Consider the following 18786-nt stretch of genomic DNA (forward strand, 5'->3'; position numbering starts at 1 on the left):
GGTGCAGACACAGGAGGAGGGTTGGATGCAGAAACTGGGGGAGAAGTGGGTGCAGACACTGAGTGAGGGGATGGGAGTGGACACTGTGCGATGCTGGGTGCAGACACTGGGGCAGGTTGTGTGCAGACACTGGGGGAGGGTTGGTGCAGACATTGGGGGAAGTGTGGGCACAGACATTGGGGGAGTTGTTGGTACAGGGACTGGGGGAGTTTGGGTGCAGACACTGGGGATGGGTGGATGCAGACCGCGGGGGGATGAGTGGGTGCAGACACTGGGGGAGGGGTGGGTGCAGACACTGGTGGAGTTGTGGGTGCAGAGACTGGGAGAGGGGTGGATGCTGGCTCTGAGGGGTAAGCACAGAAACTGGGAGAGGGATGGGTGCAGTTATTGATGTTGGGGTGAGTGCATATTTGCAGAAGGCTGGGTGCAGACACTGGGGGTGGAGAGGGTACAGACACTTGGGGTTGGATGCAGGCACTGGGGCAGGGGTGGGTGAAGGCACTGGGGCAGGTGTGGATGCAGACTCTGATGGAGGATGGGTGCAGACACTGGGGTTGTGTTTGTGAAGAAACTGGGTGAGGAATGAGCGCATACAGTGGGGGTAGATGCAGACACTGGGGGAAGGATGGGTGCAGACACTTTGGGTTGGGTGCAGACACTGGGGCAAAGGCGGGTGCAGACATGGGGGTGGAGTATGTGCAGATTGACGGAAGGCTGGGTGCAGACACTGGGCGAGGGACGGGTGAAGACACTGGGGCAGGGGTGGATGTAGACTCTGATGGATGATGGGTGCAAACACTGGGGGTGGGTATGTGAAGAAACTGGGGGAGGTGTGAGCGCATACAATGGGGGTGGATGCAGACACTGGGGGAGGGATAGGTGCAGACACTTTCGGTTGGGTGCAGACACTGGGACAGGGGCGGGTTCAGACTCAGAGGGTGGGGTTTGTGCAGATTGGCGGAAGGCTGGGTGCAGACACTGGGCGTGGGAGGGGTGAAGACACTGGGGCAGGGGTGGATGCAGAATCTGATGGATGATGGGTGCAGACACTGGGGGTGGGTTTGTGCAGAAACTGGGGGAGGGGTGAGCGCATACAATGCGGGTGGATGCAGACACTGGGGGAGGGGTGCGTGCAGACACTGGGGGAGGGGTGAGTGCAGAAACTGAGCGAGTGGTGGGTGCACTCACTGGAGGAGTGGTGGGTGCACACACTGGGGAGATGTGGTTACAGACACTGGGGGAGGGGTGCGTGTGGACTCTGGGGGAAAGTTGGGTGCAGACTCTCTGGGAAAGATGGGTGCAGCCAATGGAGGAAGGGTGGGGGGTGACACTGGGGGAGGGGTGGGTGCAGACACAGGGCGGGGGGTGGCGGTTGCAGGCATTGCGGGAGGGGTGAGTGCAGACACTGGGGGAGGGGTGTGTGCAGACACTATTTGAGGGGTGGGTGCAGACCCTGGGGGAAGAATGGGAGCAGAACCTTGGGGAAGGATGCGTGCTGACACTGGGCGAGGGGTGGGTGCAGGCACTGGGGTAGGGATGAATGCAGACACTGGGGGATGGGTGGCTGGAGACACCCGGGGAAGCATGGGTGCAGACACAGGCAGAAGGGTGGGTAGACACTGGCAAAGGTTGGGTGCAGACACTGGGGGAAGGGGTGAATGCAGACACTGGGGGAAGGGTGGGTCAGGCACTGGGGAGGCGTGGATGCAGACACTGGGCGAGGGGTTGACACACACACTGTAGGATGTGTGCATACGGACACTGGGGGAAGGTTGGGTGCAGACACTGGGGGAGGGGTGGATGCAGAAATTGGGGGAGAAGTGGGTACAGACACTGAGGGAGTGGATGGGAGCGGACACTGTGCGATGGTGGTTGCAGACACTGGGGGAGGGTGGGTGCAGACGTTGGAGGAACTGTGGGCACAGAGGGTGGGGGAGCATTGGGTGCGGAGACTGAGGGAGGGTGGATGCAGACACTGGGGGAGGGTTGAGTGCAGACATTGGGGAAAGTGTGGGTGCAGACATTGGGGAAGTGTGGGTATAGAGACTGGGGGAGTTTGAGTGCAGACACTGGGGAAGGGTGGATGCAGGCACTTGGGAAGGGGTGGGTGAAGATACTGAGGAAAGGGGTGGGAGCAGACACTGGGAGGGGTGTGGTGGGTGCAGACACAGGGGGAGGGGTGGGTGCAGACGCTGGGGAAGGGGTGGGTGCAGAGACTTGTGGAGTTTTGGGTGCAGAGACTGGGGGAGGGGTGGGTGCTGGCTCTGGGAGAGGGGTGGGCGTAGAAACTGGGAGAGGGGTGGGTGCAGTTATTGGTGTAGGGGTGAGTGCATATTTGCAGAAGGCTGGGTGCAGACACTGGGGGCGGAGAGGGTACAGACACTTGAGGTTGGGTGCAGGCACTGTGGCAGGGGCGGGTGAAGGCACTGGGGCAGGTGTGGCTGCAGACTTTGATGAAGGATGGGTGCAGACACTTGGGTTGTGTTTGTGAAGAAACTGGGGGAGGGGTGAGCGCATACATTGGGGGTGGATGCAGACACTAGGGTGGGATGGGTGCAGACACTTTGGGTTGGGTGCAGACACTGGGGCAAGGGCGGGTGCAGACTCAGATGGTGGGGTGTGTGCAGATTGGCAGAAGGCTGGGTGCAGACACTGGGCAAGGGACGGGTGAAGACACTGGGGCAGGGGTGGATGCAGACTCTGATGGAGGATGGGTGCAGACACTGGGGGTGGGTTTGTGAAGAAACTGGGGGAGGGGTGAGCGCATATAATGCGTTTGGATGCAGACACTGGGGGATGGGTGCATGCAGACACTGGGGGAGGTGTGCGTGCAGACACTGGCGAGTGGTGGGTGCACACACTTGGGGAGGGGTGGGTGCACACACTGGGGGAGGGGTGGGTGCGGACAATGGGGGAGGGGTGGGTGCGGACACTGGGGGAAGGATGGGTGCAGACTCTGGGGGAAAGATGGGTGCAGCCACTCGAGGAGGGGTGGGGCCGAGACACTGGGGGAGGTGTGGGTGCAGACACAGGGCGGGGTTGCAGACTCTGGTGGAGGGGTGTGTGCAGACACTGTTTGAGCGGTGGGTGCAGACCCTGGGGGAAGGATGGGAGCAGAACCTTGGGGAAGGGTGGGTGCAGGCACTGGGGAGGCGTGGGTGCAGACACTGGGCGAGGGGTTGACACAAACACTGTGGGATGTGTGGATACAGACACTGGGGGAAGTTTGGGTGCAGACACTAGGGGAGGGGTGGATGCAGAAATTGGGGGAGAAGTGGGTACAGACAATGGGGAAGTGTGGGTACAGAGACTGGGGTAGGTTTGGGTGCAGACACTGGGGAAGGGTGGATGCAGGCACTGGGGCAGGGGTGGGTGCGAATACTGTGGCGGGGGGTGGGGGGGCAGTGGTTGGGTGCAGACACTGGGGGAGAGGTGTGTCCAGGCACTGGGAAAGGGGTGGGTGAAGATACTAAGGAAAGGAAAGGGGTGGGTGGCTGCAGACACTGGTGAAGTGTTTGGTGCAGACACTGGGCATGGGGAGGTTGCAGACACTGGGGGAGGGGTGAGTGCAGACACTCGGGGAAACATGGGTGCAGACACAGGGAGAAGGTTAGGTAGACACTGGCGAGGTTTGGGTGCAGACACTGAGAGAAGGGGTGGGTGCAGACATTGGGGAGGGGTGAATGCAGACACTGCGGGAGGTGTGGATGCAGACACTGGGGGAGGGGTGGGTGCAATAACTGGGGGAAGTTTGGGTGCAGACACTGGGGGAGGGTGGGTGCAGACATTGGAGGAGCCTTGGGTGGAGAGGGTGGGGGAATTGTGGGTGCAGAGACTGGGGGAGGGTGGGTGCAGACATTGGGGGAGGGTTGGGTGCAGACACTGGGGGAAGTGTGGGTGCAGATATTGGGGGAGTTTGGGTGCAGAGACTGGGGGAGGGATGGGTGCTGGCTCTGAGAGAGGAGTGGGCGCAGTTATTGGTATAGGGGGTGAGTGCATATTTGCAGAAGGCTGGGTGCAGACACAGGGCGAAGGGCGGGTAAAGGCACTGGGGCAGATGTGGATGCAGACTCTGATGGAGGATGGGTGCAGACACTGGGGTTGTGTTTGTGAAGAAACTGGGGGAGGTGTGAGCGGATACAATGGGGGTGGATGCAGACACTGGGGGAGGGATGGGTGCAGACACTTGGGGTTGGGTGCAGACACTGGGGCAGGGGCAGGTGAAGATAAAGGGGGTGAGGTGTGTGCAGATTGGCGGAAGGCTGGATGCAGGCACTGGGTGAGGGATGGGTGAAGAAACTGGGGAAGGGATGGATGTAGACTCTGATGGAGGATGGGTGCAGACACTGGGATTGGGTTTGTGAAAAAAATGGGGGAGGGGTGAGCGCATACAATGGGGGTGGATGCAGAAACTGCGGGAGGGTTGGGTGCGGACACTGGGGGAGGGGTGGGTGCAGACACTGGGGGAGGGGTGGGTGCAGACACTGGGGGAGGGGTGGGTGCAGACACTGGGATTGGGTTTGTGAAAAAACTGGGGGAGGGGTGAGCGCATACAATGGGGGTGGATGCAGAAACTGCGGGAGGGGTGGGTGCGGACACTGGGGGAGGGGTGGGTGCAGACACTGGGGGAGGGGTGGGTGCAGACACTGGGGGAGGGGTGGGTGCAGACACTGGGGGAGGGGTGGATGCGGACACTGGGCGAAGGTTGGGTGCAGACACTGGGGGAAAGATGGGTGCAGCCACTGGAGGAGGGGTGGGGGAGACACCGGGGGAGGGGTGGGTGCAGACATAGGGCGGGGGGGAGGGGTTGCAGACACTGCGGGAGTAGTGTGTGCAAACACTGGGGGAGGGGTGTGTGAAGACACTGTTTGAGGGGCGGGTGCAGACCCTGGGGGAAGGATGGGAGCAGAACCTTGGGGAAGGAAGCGTGCTGACACTGGGCGAGTGGTGGGTGCAGACCCTGGGGGAAATGGGAGCAGACCTTGGGGAAGGGTGCGTGCAGACAATGGGGGAGGGGTGGTTGCAGAAACTGGCAGAGGGGAGGGTGCAGACACTGGGAGAGGGTGGGTGCAGACACTGGGGTGGAGTGGGTGCTGACATGGGGGAGGGGTGGATGCAGTCACTGGGGGTGGGGATCATGCAGACACTGGGGGGGGGCGGTAGGTACAGACATTGGGGAGGGGTGGGTGCAAACACTGGGAGAGGGCTGGCTGCAGACACTGGGGAAAGGGGTGGGTGCAGACATTGGGGGAGGGGTAGGTGCAGACACTGGGGGAAGGGTTGGTGCAGACACTGGGGGAAGGGTGGGTGCAGACACTGGGGAGGGGTGGGTGCAGACACTGGGCAAGAGATGGACACACACACTGTGGGAGGTGTGGTGCAGACACTGGGGGAAGTTTGGGTGCGGAGACACAAAAAGAGGGGTGGGTACAATAACTGGCAGAAGGTTGGGTGCAGACACTTTGGGATGGTTGGGTGCAGAGAACTGGGGGAGGGGTGGATGCAGAAACTGGGGAGAAGTGGGTGCAGATACTGAGGGAGGGGATGGGAGTGGACACTGTGCGATGGTGGGTACAGACTCTGGGGAAGGTTGGGTGAAGACACTGAAGGAGCCGAGGGTGCAGTGTGTGGGGGAGGGGTGGGTGCAGCCACTGGGGTAAGGTGGGTGCTGACACTGGGGGAGGGTTGGTTGCAGACACTGGGGGAGGGGTGGATGCAGTCACTGGGGGAGAGGTGGGTACAGAAACTTGGGGAGTATGGGTGCAGACACTGCAGAAGGGTGAATGCAGACACTGGGCAGGATGTGGGTGCAGACACTGAGGGACGGGTGGGTGGGTGCATACACTGGGGGAAGAGTGAGTGCAGACAATGGGGGAGGTGCTGGTGCAGAAACTTGGGGAGGCGTGGGTGCAGGCATTGGGGTAGGGGTGGGTGCAGACGCTAGGGGAGGAGTGTGTGCAGACAGTGGGGGATGGTTGGGTGCAGGCACTGGGGGAAGGGCTGGGTGCAGAAACTGGGGGAGGAGTGGGTGCAGGCACTGGGGGAAGGGCTGGGTGCAGAAACTGAGGGAAGGGCTGGGTGCAGAAACTGGAGGGAGGGGTGGGTGCAGACACTGGGGGAGGGGTGGGTGCAACACTGAGGGAGGGGCTGGGTGAAGACACTGGGGAAGGGGAGGATGCAGACACCGGGGAAGGGGTGGGTGCAGACAACGGGGAAGGGGTGGGTACAGACACTGGGGGAGGGGTGAGTGCAGATGCTGGGGAAGGATGCGTGCAGGCATTGTGGGAGGGGTGGTGGAGTCACTGGGTGAGAGGTGGGTGCAGACACTGGGGGAGTGGTGCGTGCAGACACTGGGGGAGGGGTAGGCTCAGGCGCAGGGGGGGTGGTGGGTGTGGACACTGGGGGAGGGGTGGTGACAAGCATTGGTGGAGGAATCGGTGCAGACACTGGGGGAGGGGTGGGTGCAGACACTGGTGGAGGGATTGGTGCATACACTGGGGGGAGGGTTGGATGCAGACACTGGGAGAGGGGTGGATGCAGACGCTGGGGGAGGGGTGGGTGCAGATACTGGGGCAGGGGTGACTGAAGATACTCGGGAGAGGTGGGTTCAGACACTAGAGGAGGGTAGGGTGCACACACTGGGGGACGGGTGGGTGCAGACACTCGGGAATGGTGGTGCAGAAACTGGGGGTGGGTGGGAGTAGAAACTGGGGGAGGGTGGGTGCAGAAACTGGGGTAGGTTGCGTGCAGACACTGGGGGAGGGGTGAATGCAGACACCGGGGGTGGAATTTTTGGTGCAGACTAAGGGGGAAGGTTTGGTGCAGGCACTGGGTTAGGGTGCGTGCTGACACTGGGGGAGGGATGGGTGCAGACACTGGGGGAGGGTTGAGTGTAGACACTGGGGGAGGGTTGTGTGTAGACACTGGGGTAGGGTGCGTGCAGACTCTCGGGGAGGGGTGGGTGCAGTCACTGGGGGGTGGGTGTGGGTGCAGACAAAGGGGGAGGGTTGGGTGCAGACACTGGGGGAGGGGCGACTGCAGACAATGCAGGAGGGGTGCATGCAAACCCTGGGGCAAAGGTGGGTGCAGACACTGGGGAGTAGTTTGTGTGCCGACGCTGGTGGAGGGGTGTGTGCAGACACTGGGGGAGGGGTGGGTGCAGACACTGGGGAAGGAGTGACTGCAGACACTGGGGGAGGAGTGGGTGCAGTCAGTGGGGGAAGTGTGGCTGCAGACACTGGGGGAGTGGTGAGTGCTGACAGTGCGATGATGGGAGCAGACACTGAGGGTGTTGGGTGCAGACACTGGGGGAGGGGTGAGTGCAGACACTGGCGGAGGCGAGGGTGCAGAAACAGGAGGAAGGGTGGGTGCAGACACTGGGGGAGGAGTGAGTGCAGACACTGGGGGACGGGTGGGTGCAGACACTCGGGGATGGTGGTGCAGAAACTGGGGGTGGGTGGGTGCAGAAACTGGGGGAGGGTGGGTGCAGAAACTGGGGTAGGGTGCGTGCAGACACTGGGGGAGGGGTGAATGCAGACACCGGGGGTGGAATTTTGGGTGCAGACTAAGGGGGAATGTTTGGTGCAGGCACTGGGTTAGGGTGTGTGCTGCCACTGGGGGAGGGATGGGTGCAGACACTGGGGGGGGGGTGAGTGTAGACACTGGGGGAGGGTTGTGTGTAGACACTGGGGTAGGGTGCGTGCAGACTCTCGGGGAGGGGTGGGTGCAGGCACTGGGGGGTGGATGTGGGTGCAGACAAAGGGGGAGGGTTGGGTGCAGACACTGGGGGAGGGGCGACTGCAGACAATGCAGGAGGGGTGCATGCAAACCTTGGGGCAAAGGTGGGTGCAGACACTGGGGAGTAATTTGTGTGCCGACACTGGTGGAGGGGTGTGTGCAGACACTGGGGGAGGGGTGGGTGCAGACACTGGGGGAGGGGTGGGTGCAGACACTGGGGAAGGAGTGACTGCAGACACTGGGGGAGGAGTGGGTGCAGACAGTGGGGGAGTGGTGAGTGCTGACAGTGCGATGATGGGAGCAGACACTGGGGGGGGGGGGTTGGGTGCAGACACTGGGGGAGGGGTGAGTGCAGACACTGGCGGAGGGGTGGGTGCAGACACAGGAGGAAGGGTGGGTGCAGACACTGGGGGAGGAGTGAGTGCAGACACTGGGGGAGTGCTGGGTGCAGACACAGGAAGAGGTGTGGGTGCAGACACTGAGTGAGGGGTGGGTGCAGACACTGGGGGAAGAATGAGTGCAGACACGGGGGGGGGGGAGGTTGTTTGCTGACACTGGGGAAGGGGTGGGTGCATACACTGGGGGAGGGGTGGGTGCAGACACTGGGGGAGGTATGGGTGCAGAGAGTAGGGGAGGTGTGGGTGCAGACACTGAGCGAGGGGTGGGTGTAGACACAGGGGGAAGGGTAGGTGCAGACATGGTGGAGGGGTGGATGTGCACATTTGGGAGGGGTGGCTGCAGGCATTGGGGGAGGGGCGGGTGCAGAAAAGGGGGGAAAGGTGGGTGCAGACACTGGAGGAGGGGTGGATGCAGACTCTGGGGGAGGGGTGGGTGCAGACACTGGGGAAGGAGTGACTGCAGACACGGGGGGGAGGTTGTTTGCTGACACTTGGTGAGGGCTGGGTGCATACACTGGGGGAGGGGTGGGTGCAGACACTGGGGGAGAGGGGGTGCAGACACTGAGGGAGTGATGGGTGAAGACACTTGGGGAGGAATGGGTGCAGACACTGGGGGAGGGGTGGTTGCCGACACTGGGGGACGGGTGGGTGCAGACACTGGGGGAAGTGTGGGTGCAGACACAAGGGGAGTGCAGACACTGGGGGGGCTGCACACACTGGGGAAGGTGTGGGTGCAGACACTGGGGGAGTGCTGGGTGCAGACACAGGAAGAGGTGTGGGTGCAGACACTGAGTGAGGGGTGGGTGCAGACACTGGGGGAGGGCTGGGTGCAGACACAGGAAGAGGTGTGGGTGCAGACTCTGGGTGAGAGGTGGGTGCAGACACTGGGCGAGGAGTGGATGCAGACTCTGGGGGAAGGGTGGTTGCAGACTCTGGGGGAAGGGTGGGTGCAGACACTAGGGGAAGGATGGGTGCAGACACTGGGGGAGGGGCAGATGCAGACACTGGGGAAGGGACGAGTGCAGACACTGGGGGTGCGCAGACAATGGGCCGTGGTGTGCACACACTGGGGGAGGGGTGGGTGCAGACACTGGGGAAGGGGTGGGCACATACACTGGGTGAGGGATGGGCGCAGACACTGGGGGAGGGGTGGGTGCAGACACTGGGGGAGGGGTGGGTGCAACACTGAGGGAGGGGCTGGGTGAAGACACTGGGGAAGGGGAGGATGCAGACACTGGGGAAGGAGTGGGTGCAGACAACGGGGAAGGGGTGGGTACAGACACTGGGGGAGGGGTGAGTGCAGATGCTGGGGAAGGATGCGTGCAGGCATTGTGGGAGGGGTGGTGGAGTCACTGGGTGAGAGGTGGGTGCAGACACTGGGGGAGTGGTGCGTGCAGACACTGGGGGAGGGGTAGGCTCAGGCGCAGGGGGGGTGGTGGGTGTGGACACTGGGGGAGGGGTGGTGACAAGCATTGGTGGAGGAATCGGTGCAGACACTGGGGGAGGGGTGGGTGCAGACACTGGTGGAGGGATTGGTGCATACACTGGGGGGAGGGTTGGATGCAGACACTGGGAGAGGGGTGGATGCAGACGCTGGGGGAGGGGTGGGTGCAGATACTGGGGCAGGGGTGACTGAAGATACTCGGGAGAGGTGGGTTCAGACACTAGAGGAGGGTAGGGTGCACACACTGGGGGACGGGTGGGTGCAGACACTCGGGAATGGTGGTGCAGAAACTGGGGGTGGGTGGGAGTAGAAACTGGGGGAGGGTGGGTGCAGAAACTGGGGTAGGTTGCGTGCAGACACTGGGGGAGGGGTGAATGCAGACACCGGGGGTGGAATTTTTGGTGCAGACTAAGGGGGAAGGTTTGGTGCAGGCACTGGGTTAGGGTGCGTGCTGACACTGGGGGAGGGATGGGTGCAGACACTGGGGGAGGGTTGAGTGTAGACACTGGGGGAGGGTTGTGTGTAGACACTGGGGTAGGGTGCGTGCAGACTCTCGGGGAGGGGTGGGTGCAGTCACTGGGGAGTGGGTGTGGGTGCAGACAAAGGGGGAGGGTTGGGTGCAGACACTGGGGGAGGGGCGACTGCAGACAATGCAGGAGGGGTGCATGCAAACCCTGGGGCAAAGGTGGGTGCAGACACTGGGGAGTAGTTTGTGTGCCGACGCTGGTGGAGGGGTGTGTGCAGACACTGGGGGAGGGGTGGGTGCAGACACTGGGGAAGGAGTGACTGCAGACACTGGGGGAGGAGTGGGTGCAGTCAGTGGGGGAAGTGTGGGTGCAGACACTGGGGGAGGGCTGGCTGCAGACACTGGGGGAGTGGTGAGTGCTGACAGTGCGATGATGGGAGCAGACACTGAGGGTGTTGGGTGCAGACACTGGGGGAGGGGTGAGTGCAGACACTGGCGGAGGCGTGGGTGCAGAAACAGGAGGAAGGGTGGGTGCAGACACTGGGGGAGGAGTGAGTGCAGACACTGGGGGACGGGTGGGTGCAGACACTCGGGGATGGTGGTGCAGAAACTGGGGGTGGGTGGGTGCAGAAACTGGGGGAGGGTGGGTGCAGAAACTGGGGTAGGTTGCGTGCAGACACTGGGGGAGGGGTGAATGCAGACACCGGGGGTGGAATTTTGGGTGCAGACTAAGGGGGAATGTTTGGTGCAGGCACTGGGTTAGGGTGTGTGCTGCCACTGGGGGAGGGATGGGTGCAGACACTGGGGGGGGGGTGAGTGTAGACACGGGGGGAGGGTTGTGTGTAGACACTGGGGTAGGGTGCGTGCAGACTCTCGGGGAGGGGTGGGTGCAGGCACTGGGGGGTGGATGTGGGTGCAGACAAAGGGGGAGGGTTGGGTGCAGACACTGGGGGAGGGGCGACTGCAGACAATGCAGGAGGGGTGCATGCAAACCTTGGGGCAAAGGTGGGTGCAGACACTGGGGAGTAATTTGTGTGCCGACACTGGTGGAGGGGTGTGTGCAGACACTGGGGGAGGGGTGGGTGCAGACACTGGGGGAGGGGTGGGTGCAGACACTGGGGAAGGAGTGACTGCAGACACTGGGGGAGGAGTGGGTGCAGACAGTGGGGGAGTGGTGAGTGCTGACAGTGCGATGATGGGAGCAGACACTGGGGGGGGGGGTTGGGTGCAGACACTGGGGGAGGGGTGAGTGCAGACACTGGCGGAGGGGTGGGTGCAGACACAGGAGGAAGGGTGGGTGCAGACACTGGGGGAGGAGTGAGTGCAGACACTGGGGGAGTGCTGGGTGCAGACACAGGAAGAGGTGTGGGTGCAGACACTGAGTGAGGGGTGGGTGCAGACACTGGGGGAAGAATGAGTGCAGACACGGGGGGGGGGGGAGGTTGTTTGCTGACACTGGGGAAGGGGTGGGTGCATACACTGGGGGAGGGGTGGGTGCAGACACTGGGGGAGGTATGGGTGCAGAGAGTAGGGGAGGTGTGGGTGCAGACACTGAGCGAGGGGTGGGTGTAGACACAGGGGGAAGGGTAGGTGCAGACATGGTGGAGGGGTGGATGTGCACATTTGGGAGGGGTGGCTGCAGGCATTGGGGGAGGGGCGGGTGCAGAAAAGGGGGGAAAGGTGGGTGCAGACACTGGAGGAGGGGTGGATGCAGACTCTGGGGGAGGGGTGGGTGCAGACACTGGGGAAGGAGTGACTGCAGACACGGGGGGGAGGTTGTTTGCTGACACTTGGTGAGGGCTGGGTGCATACACTGGGGGAGGGGTGGGTGCAGACACTGGGGGAGAGGGGGTGCAGACACTGAGGGAGTGATGGGTGAAGACACTTGGGGAGGAATGGGTGCAGACACTGGGGGAGGGGTGGTTGCCGACACTGGGGGACGGGTGGGTGCAGACACTGGGGGAAGTGTGGGTGCAGACACAAGGGGAGTGCAGACACTGGGGGGGCTGCACACACTGGGGAAGGTGTGGGTGCAGACACTGGGGGAGTGCTGGGTGCAGACACAGGAAGAGGTGTGGGTGCAGACACTGAGTGAGGGGTGGGTGCAGACACTGGGGGAGGGCTGGGTGCAGACACAGGAAGAGGTGTGGGTGCAGACTCTGGGTGAGAGGTGGGTGCAGACACTGGGCGAGGAGTGGATGCAGACTCTGGGGGAAGGGTGGTTGCAGACTCTGGGGGAAGGGTGGGTGCAGACACTAGGGGAAGGATGGGTGCAGACACTGGGGGAGGGGCAGATGCAGACACTGGGGAAGGGACGAGTGCAGACACTGGGGGTGCGCAGACAATGGGCCGTGGTGTGCACACACTGGGGGAGGGGTGGGTGCAGACACTGGGGAAGGGGTGGGCACATACACTGGGTGAGGGATGGGCGCAGACACTGGGGGAGGGGTGGGTGCAGACACTGGGGGAGGGGTGGGTGCAACACTGAGGGAGGGGCTGGGTGAAGACACTGGGGAAGGGGAGGATGCAGACACCGGGGAAGGGGTGGGTGCAGACAACGGGGAAGGGGTGGGTACAGACACTGGGGGAGGGGTGAGTGCAGATGCTGGGGAAGGATGCGTGCAGGCATTGTGGGAGGGGTGGTGGAGTCACTGGGTGAGAGGTGGGTGCAGACACTGGGGGAGTGGTGCGTGCAGACACTGGGGGAGGGGTAGGCTCAGGCGCAGGGGGGGTGGTGGGTGTGGACACTGGGGGAGGGGTGGTGACAAGCATTGGTGGAGGAAGTGGTGCAGATACTGGGGGAGGGGTGGGTGCAGACACTGGTGGAGGGATTGGTGCATACACTGGGGGGAGGGTTGGATGCAGACACTGGGAGAGGGGTGGATGCAGACGCTGGGGGAGGGGTGGGTGCAGATACTGGGGCAGGGGTGACTGAAGATACTCGGGAGAGGTGGGTTCAGACACTAGAGGAGGGTAGGGTGCACACACTGGGGGACGGGTGGGTGCAGACACTCGGGAATGGTGGTGCAGAAACTGGGGGTGGGTGGGAGTAGAAACTGGGGGAGGGTGGGTGCAGAAACTGGGGTAGGTTGCGTGCAGACACTGGGGGAGGGGTGAATGCAGACACCGGGGGTGGAATTTTTGGTGCAGACTAAGGGGGAAGGTTTGGTGCAGGCACTGGGTTAGGGTGCGTGCTGACACTGGGGGAGGGATGGGTGCAGACACTGGGGGAGGGTTGAGTGTAGACACTGGGGGAGGGTTGTGTGTAGACACTGGGGTAGGGTGCGTGCAGACTCTCGGGGAGGGGTGGGTGCAGTCACTGGGGGGTGGGTGTGGGTGCAGACAAAGGGGGAGGGTTGGGTGCAGACACTGGGGGAGGGGCGACTGCAGACAATGCAGGAGGGGTGCATGCAAACCCTGGGGCAAAGGTGGGTGCAGACACTGGGGAGTAGTTTGTGTGCCGACGCTGGTGGAGGGGTGTGTGCAGACACTGGGGGAGGGGTGGGTGCAGACACTGGGGAAGGAGTGACTGCAGACACTGGGGGAGGAGTGGGTGCAGTCAGTGGGGGAAGTGTGGGTGCAGACACTGGGGGAGGGCTGGCTGCAGACACTGGGGGAGTGGTAAGTGCTGACAGTGCGATGATGGGAGCAGACACTGAGGGTGTTGGGTGCAGACACTGGGGGAGGGGTGAGTGCAGACACTGGCGGAGGCGTGGGTGCAGAAACAGGAGGAAGGGTGGGTGCAGACACTGGGGGAGGAGTGAGTGCAGACACTGGGGGACGGGTGGGTGCAGACACTCGGGGATGGTGGTGCAGAAACTGGGGGTGGGTGGGTGCAGAAACTGGGGGAGGGTGGGTGCAGAAACTGGGGTAGGTTGCGTGCAGACACTGGGGGAGGGGTGAATGCAGACACCGGGGGTGGAATTTTGGGTGCAGACTAAGGGGGAATGTTTGGTGCAGGCACTGGGTTAGGGTGTGTGCTGCCACTGGGGGAGGGATGGGTGCAGACACTGGGGGGGGGGTGAGTGTAGACACGGGGGGAGGGTTGTGTGTAGACACTGGGGTAGGGTGCGTGCAGACTCTCGGGGAGGGGTGGGTGCAGGCACTGGGGGGTGGATGTGGGTGCAGACAAAGGGGGAGGGTTGGGTGCAGACACTGGGGGAGGGGCGACTGCAGACAATGCAGGAGGGGTGCATGCAAACCTTGGGGCAAAGGTGGGTGCAGACACTGGGGAGTAATTTGTGTGCCGACACTGGTGGAGGGGTGTGTGCAGGCACTGGGGGAGGGGTGGGTGCAGACACTGGGGGAGGGGTGGGTGCAGACACTGGGGAAGGAGTGACTGCAGACACTGGGGGAGGAGTGGGTGCAGACAGTGGGGGAGTGGTGAGTGCTGACAGTGCGATGATGGGAGCAGACACTGGGGGGGGGGGGTTGGGTGCAGACACTGGGGGAGGGGTGAGTGCAGACACTGGCGGAGGGGTGGGTGCAGACACAGGAGGAAGGGTGGGTGCAGACACTGGGGGAGGAGTGAGTGCAGACACTGGGGGAGTGCTGGGTGCAGACACAGGAAGAGGTGTGGGTGCAGACACTGAGTGAGGGGTGGGTGCAGACACTGGGGGAAGAATGAGTGCAGACACGGGGGGGGGGAGGTTGTTTGCTGACACTGGGGAAGGGGTGGGTGCATACACTGGGGGAGGGGTGGGTGCAGACACTGGGGGAGGTATGGGTGCAGAGAGTAGGGGAGGTGTGGGTGCAGACACTGAGCGAGGGGTGGGTGTAGACACAGGGGGAAGGGTAGGTGCAGACATGGTGGAGGGGTGGATGTGCACATTTGGGAGGGGTGGCTGCAGGCACTGAGGGAGGGGCGGGTGCAGAAAAGGGGGGAAAGGTGGGTGCAGACACTGGAGGAGGGGTGGATGCAGACTCTGGGGGAGGGGTGGGTGCAGACACTGGGGAAGGAGTGACTGCAGACACGGGGGGGAGGTTGTTTGCTGACACTTGGTGAGGGCTGGGTGCATACACTGGGGGAAGGGTGGGTGCAGACACTAGGGGAAGGATGGGTGCAGACACTGGGGGAGGGGCAGATGCAGACACTGGGGAAGGGACGAGTGCAGACACTGGGGGTGCGCAGACAATGGGCCGTGGTGTGCACACACTGGGGGAGGGGTGGGTGCAGACACTGGGGAAGGGGTGGGCACATACACTGGGTGAGGGATGGGCGCAGACACTGGGGGAGGGGTGGGTGCAGATACTGGGGGAGGGGTGGGTGCAGATACTGGGCGAGAGGTGGGTGCAGACACTGAGGGAGGGGTGGGTGCAGACGCTGAGGGAGGGGTGGTTGCAGACTCTGATGGAGGGGTGGGTGCAGACACTGGTGGAGAGGTGGCTGCAGACACTGGGGGAGAGGTAGATGCACACTCTGGGGGAAGGTTGGCTGCAGACACTAGGGGAGAGGTGGGTGCAGACACTGGGGGAGGGGGTGGGTGCAGACACTGGGGGAGGGGGTGGGTGCAGCCAGTGTCAACGAGTCACCAGGGATTCTGGGATAATTTTCGATGATTTCTATCTGGAATCTGAGCCCAGGCACGGGACAGGGATCATTTGATTCCGGAATCAGCTCTTTTCTGAGAGGCGTGAGTGGCTCTGAGAAGAGCCTTTGGGTTCAGATATTTACAAGTTCCCTTTTTATTTAATTTTTGGCCGCTGCTTTCTTGGTCTTTGCTGATTTGGGCGTGGCCCTGGCCCTCGGTTTCTTCACCTTTTTGGCCGCCTTCATCTTTGCGCCTGTGGCCTTCTTGTGGCTCTTGGGTTTTTTCGCCGCCGCCTTCTTCCCAGCCGGTACTTTCGCTGTCTTTTTTGCCATTGGCGCCTTCTTGGTGCTCGTTTGCTTGGTGCTGGTTTATTGGCTGGAGATTTCTTGGCTGGAGATTCCTTCACCTTCCTTCCCACTTTCCCCGGGGTTTCCTTCTCAGCGACTTTGAAGGATCCCGAGGCGCCCGTGCCCTTGATCTACTTCAGGGATCCATTTGTCACATTCCTCTTGATACTGAACCTGATCTGGGACCCGCGCTTCTCCACATCGACGCCTTTGGCCGCCAGAGCCTTCTTTATCGGGGCCAGGGACATCCCCTTGCGATCGCTGCCATCGGTCACAACCTTGAGGATCTGTTCGCCCAACTTGGGAGCGGCTGGCTTGGAGCGGGGAGCAGCTTTCTTCTTCTTGCTGGGAGCCTTGGATTGAACGACGGCGGCGGCAGGAGGAACCGTTTCGGCGGTTGCAGTATCAGTCATGTCCGCGACTCTGTGGAAAATCTCTCTGACAGTCAGAGCTGGGTCAGAAATGTAACGAGAGGTGGCGACACAGAGCAACTTAAAGGCAGCGAGCGGACGGGGCGGAGACATCCTGCTGTCAGCTCCCCGCCCCTCCAGCCTCTCTGTGTTTCTCTCTCCTCACTAACTCTCCGATTCCAATTCAACTTGGGCCCTCCAGATTCCCAGACTGGCTTCTTTCTGTCCCCAATACCGGGATGTTTGCTGTCGAGAAAGTTTCTGATACGTCCTTACTATACAGTATAAATGCACACGAGGCCCATGCTTGAGAGAAGGTCAGTCTATGACCTATCCTTTATTCCATAGCACTCAAGTGATGGAAGTGGGTGGAGCTTCCCCTTTTATATCTGAAGGTCCAGGTTAGGAGTGTCTCCCACAAGTTCACCACCTCGTGGTCATTGTTCTCACAGTGTACAACTTAGGTCAGATTATACATGGGTTACAATGCTGGTTGAATACATGACAGTTTCATCCGAATTGAAGGCAGCAATTTCGATTGCTGCACTGGTCGCGCTCTCTCAGCCGGTTGCGGATATTTTCTCTGTTTCGACTGAAATTTGAAATCAAATCAAACTTTCTGTTTAATTCCTGCTTCAGGCCTCGGCAGGGGAGCAGAGAAATCTTTAAATTTTACACAAGAGAATCTCTGAAATCCGGCGATGAGAGCGGACACACAAACACAGTGACATTAGTCTAACCCGCCCGCCCCTTTAACACACTCTCGCTCACACAATGTTGAAATCTGCACATTCACACACAAACTGTTCCCAGATTTACAGTTCCCAGCACAGGTTTTCCTCTCCGCTCGGCTGTGCTGCTGATTCTCGGGTCAGTTGTAGTTTCCCAGCTCAGTCAGTGTTCAACACTCTGAGGCCGGCGCTCCTCAGTGTCTGTTCCCAGATTCAGGGGCAGGAGCCAATCACAGCTGTGGCTGGCTTAACCCATCTCTGCTTTAAATTGTTATATTGATCGAATGCAGAAATATGTTTAACTAACATGAAAATGCAAATAATGTGCTCACCGCCCCTGAAGCCTCTCTTTGTCTCTCTCTCCTCCCAAAATGAGGGACATTTGAGTAACTGGTGTCCTATCCATCCCATACTCAACACCCAGAGATGAATATCAAAGAGAGCGACAGAGACAGACACAGTGTCAGTTTTAAACTCCCGAACTGTGTCTCCATATTACGCTCAGTAATAGTATCACAAATTCATGTACAGCGCCAGCGGAAAAGACAGAGAGACAGACACAGTATCAGTCTTACACTTTGTATCAGTGTCTCCATGCTCAGTAACAGTGCCGCACCTTCACGTATTGCACCAAAGAGAGAAACAGAGACATTATCAGTTTACACTTCCAACAGTGTTTCCACATCACGCTAGATAACAGTATCCGCCTTCACAACCAGTACAAGAGAGAGCGGATACCAACAGAGAGACAGAGAGAGGAGAGAGGGCTGAGTGAGAGACAGGAGAGTGCGAGGTAGGGCGGTGAGACATAGAAAGACATGCACAGTATCAGTTCCAGATTGACCTGTGAAGTCCCGTTTTATCCTGAAAGTTCCCATTGGAGAGACAGAAAATGCAGTCTCCTCTCTCACTGATATTGTACCAGAGACAGACGCATTATTCATCCCACACTGCGGGACAGTGTCAGAGAGTGAGAGAAACAATGGCACACATTTAATCCTCGCTTGCCTGTTGTAATCTCTGCAATCTTGCAGCTCAGGGCCATTCGGTATTACTCTCAGTGACCGAGTGTTTTACTCTAATTAAACTGATCTCGGACTGTTTCTGTCAGATATTAACTCCTGCACGGTCCCAGCAAACACTCCCACTCCCTCGTCCCTCCGATGTTGCTGCAGGATTGCTTTGTGAAGACGAGCTCATGGAGAGAACTACCCTGCACGGAATGATCCCAAATTGAGCATCTCCAAGGGACAAGGCTCCCAGCTTTAATCATTCTCTGTCCTTTCCCTCCGGGCCCAGTTCCTTTGCTCAGATTCTCATAAAAGTAAATTGGGAAAAGTGCACTTTGATTTTTACAGGCTGAATTAGTGCAAAGAGTTGCGCATGCGCGGTTAAGCCCCGCCCCCAGTGAGCAGAAGAGCGCATGCGCCCTCCCCTCCCCCAGCCCTGCTTGTGATCGCCATTCACTCAGTGAGCGGAAGAAGATGGTTTAAAACAGCCGGGAATGGAGACACCGCGGCCCCGGGGTAAGGTAGCGAGCAGCAGCCTCCTTACAGCAGCGCAGCGCTTTGGGAGCGTGTCCGCAGATGGGCTCAGAGATCGGCATTGAGTTCAGGGGGAGTCGGGGGCTGTGTGTAAGAGGCAGAGTGGACCAAGAACCAGTCTCAGTGTGTGGTGTGAGTGGGGGAAGGGAGAGGCCATTCTCGGGCTGTGTGTGGACAG

The 18786-nt window shown here is 60.8% G+C and overlaps 1 pseudogene; it reads left to right on the plus strand.

Annotated features, from left to right (window-relative positions):
* Nucleotides 1-18501: 18501 nt before the first annotated feature.
* Nucleotides 18502-18786, plus strand: part of LOC139230236 (zinc finger protein 665-like) — a 167064-nt pseudogene continuing 166779 nt past the window's right edge.

Source organism: Pristiophorus japonicus, chromosome 19 (assembly GCF_044704955.1).
Source record: "Pristiophorus japonicus isolate sPriJap1 chromosome 19, sPriJap1.hap1, whole genome shotgun sequence".
NCBI lineage: Eukaryota > Metazoa > Chordata > Chondrichthyes > Pristiophoridae > Pristiophorus > Pristiophorus japonicus.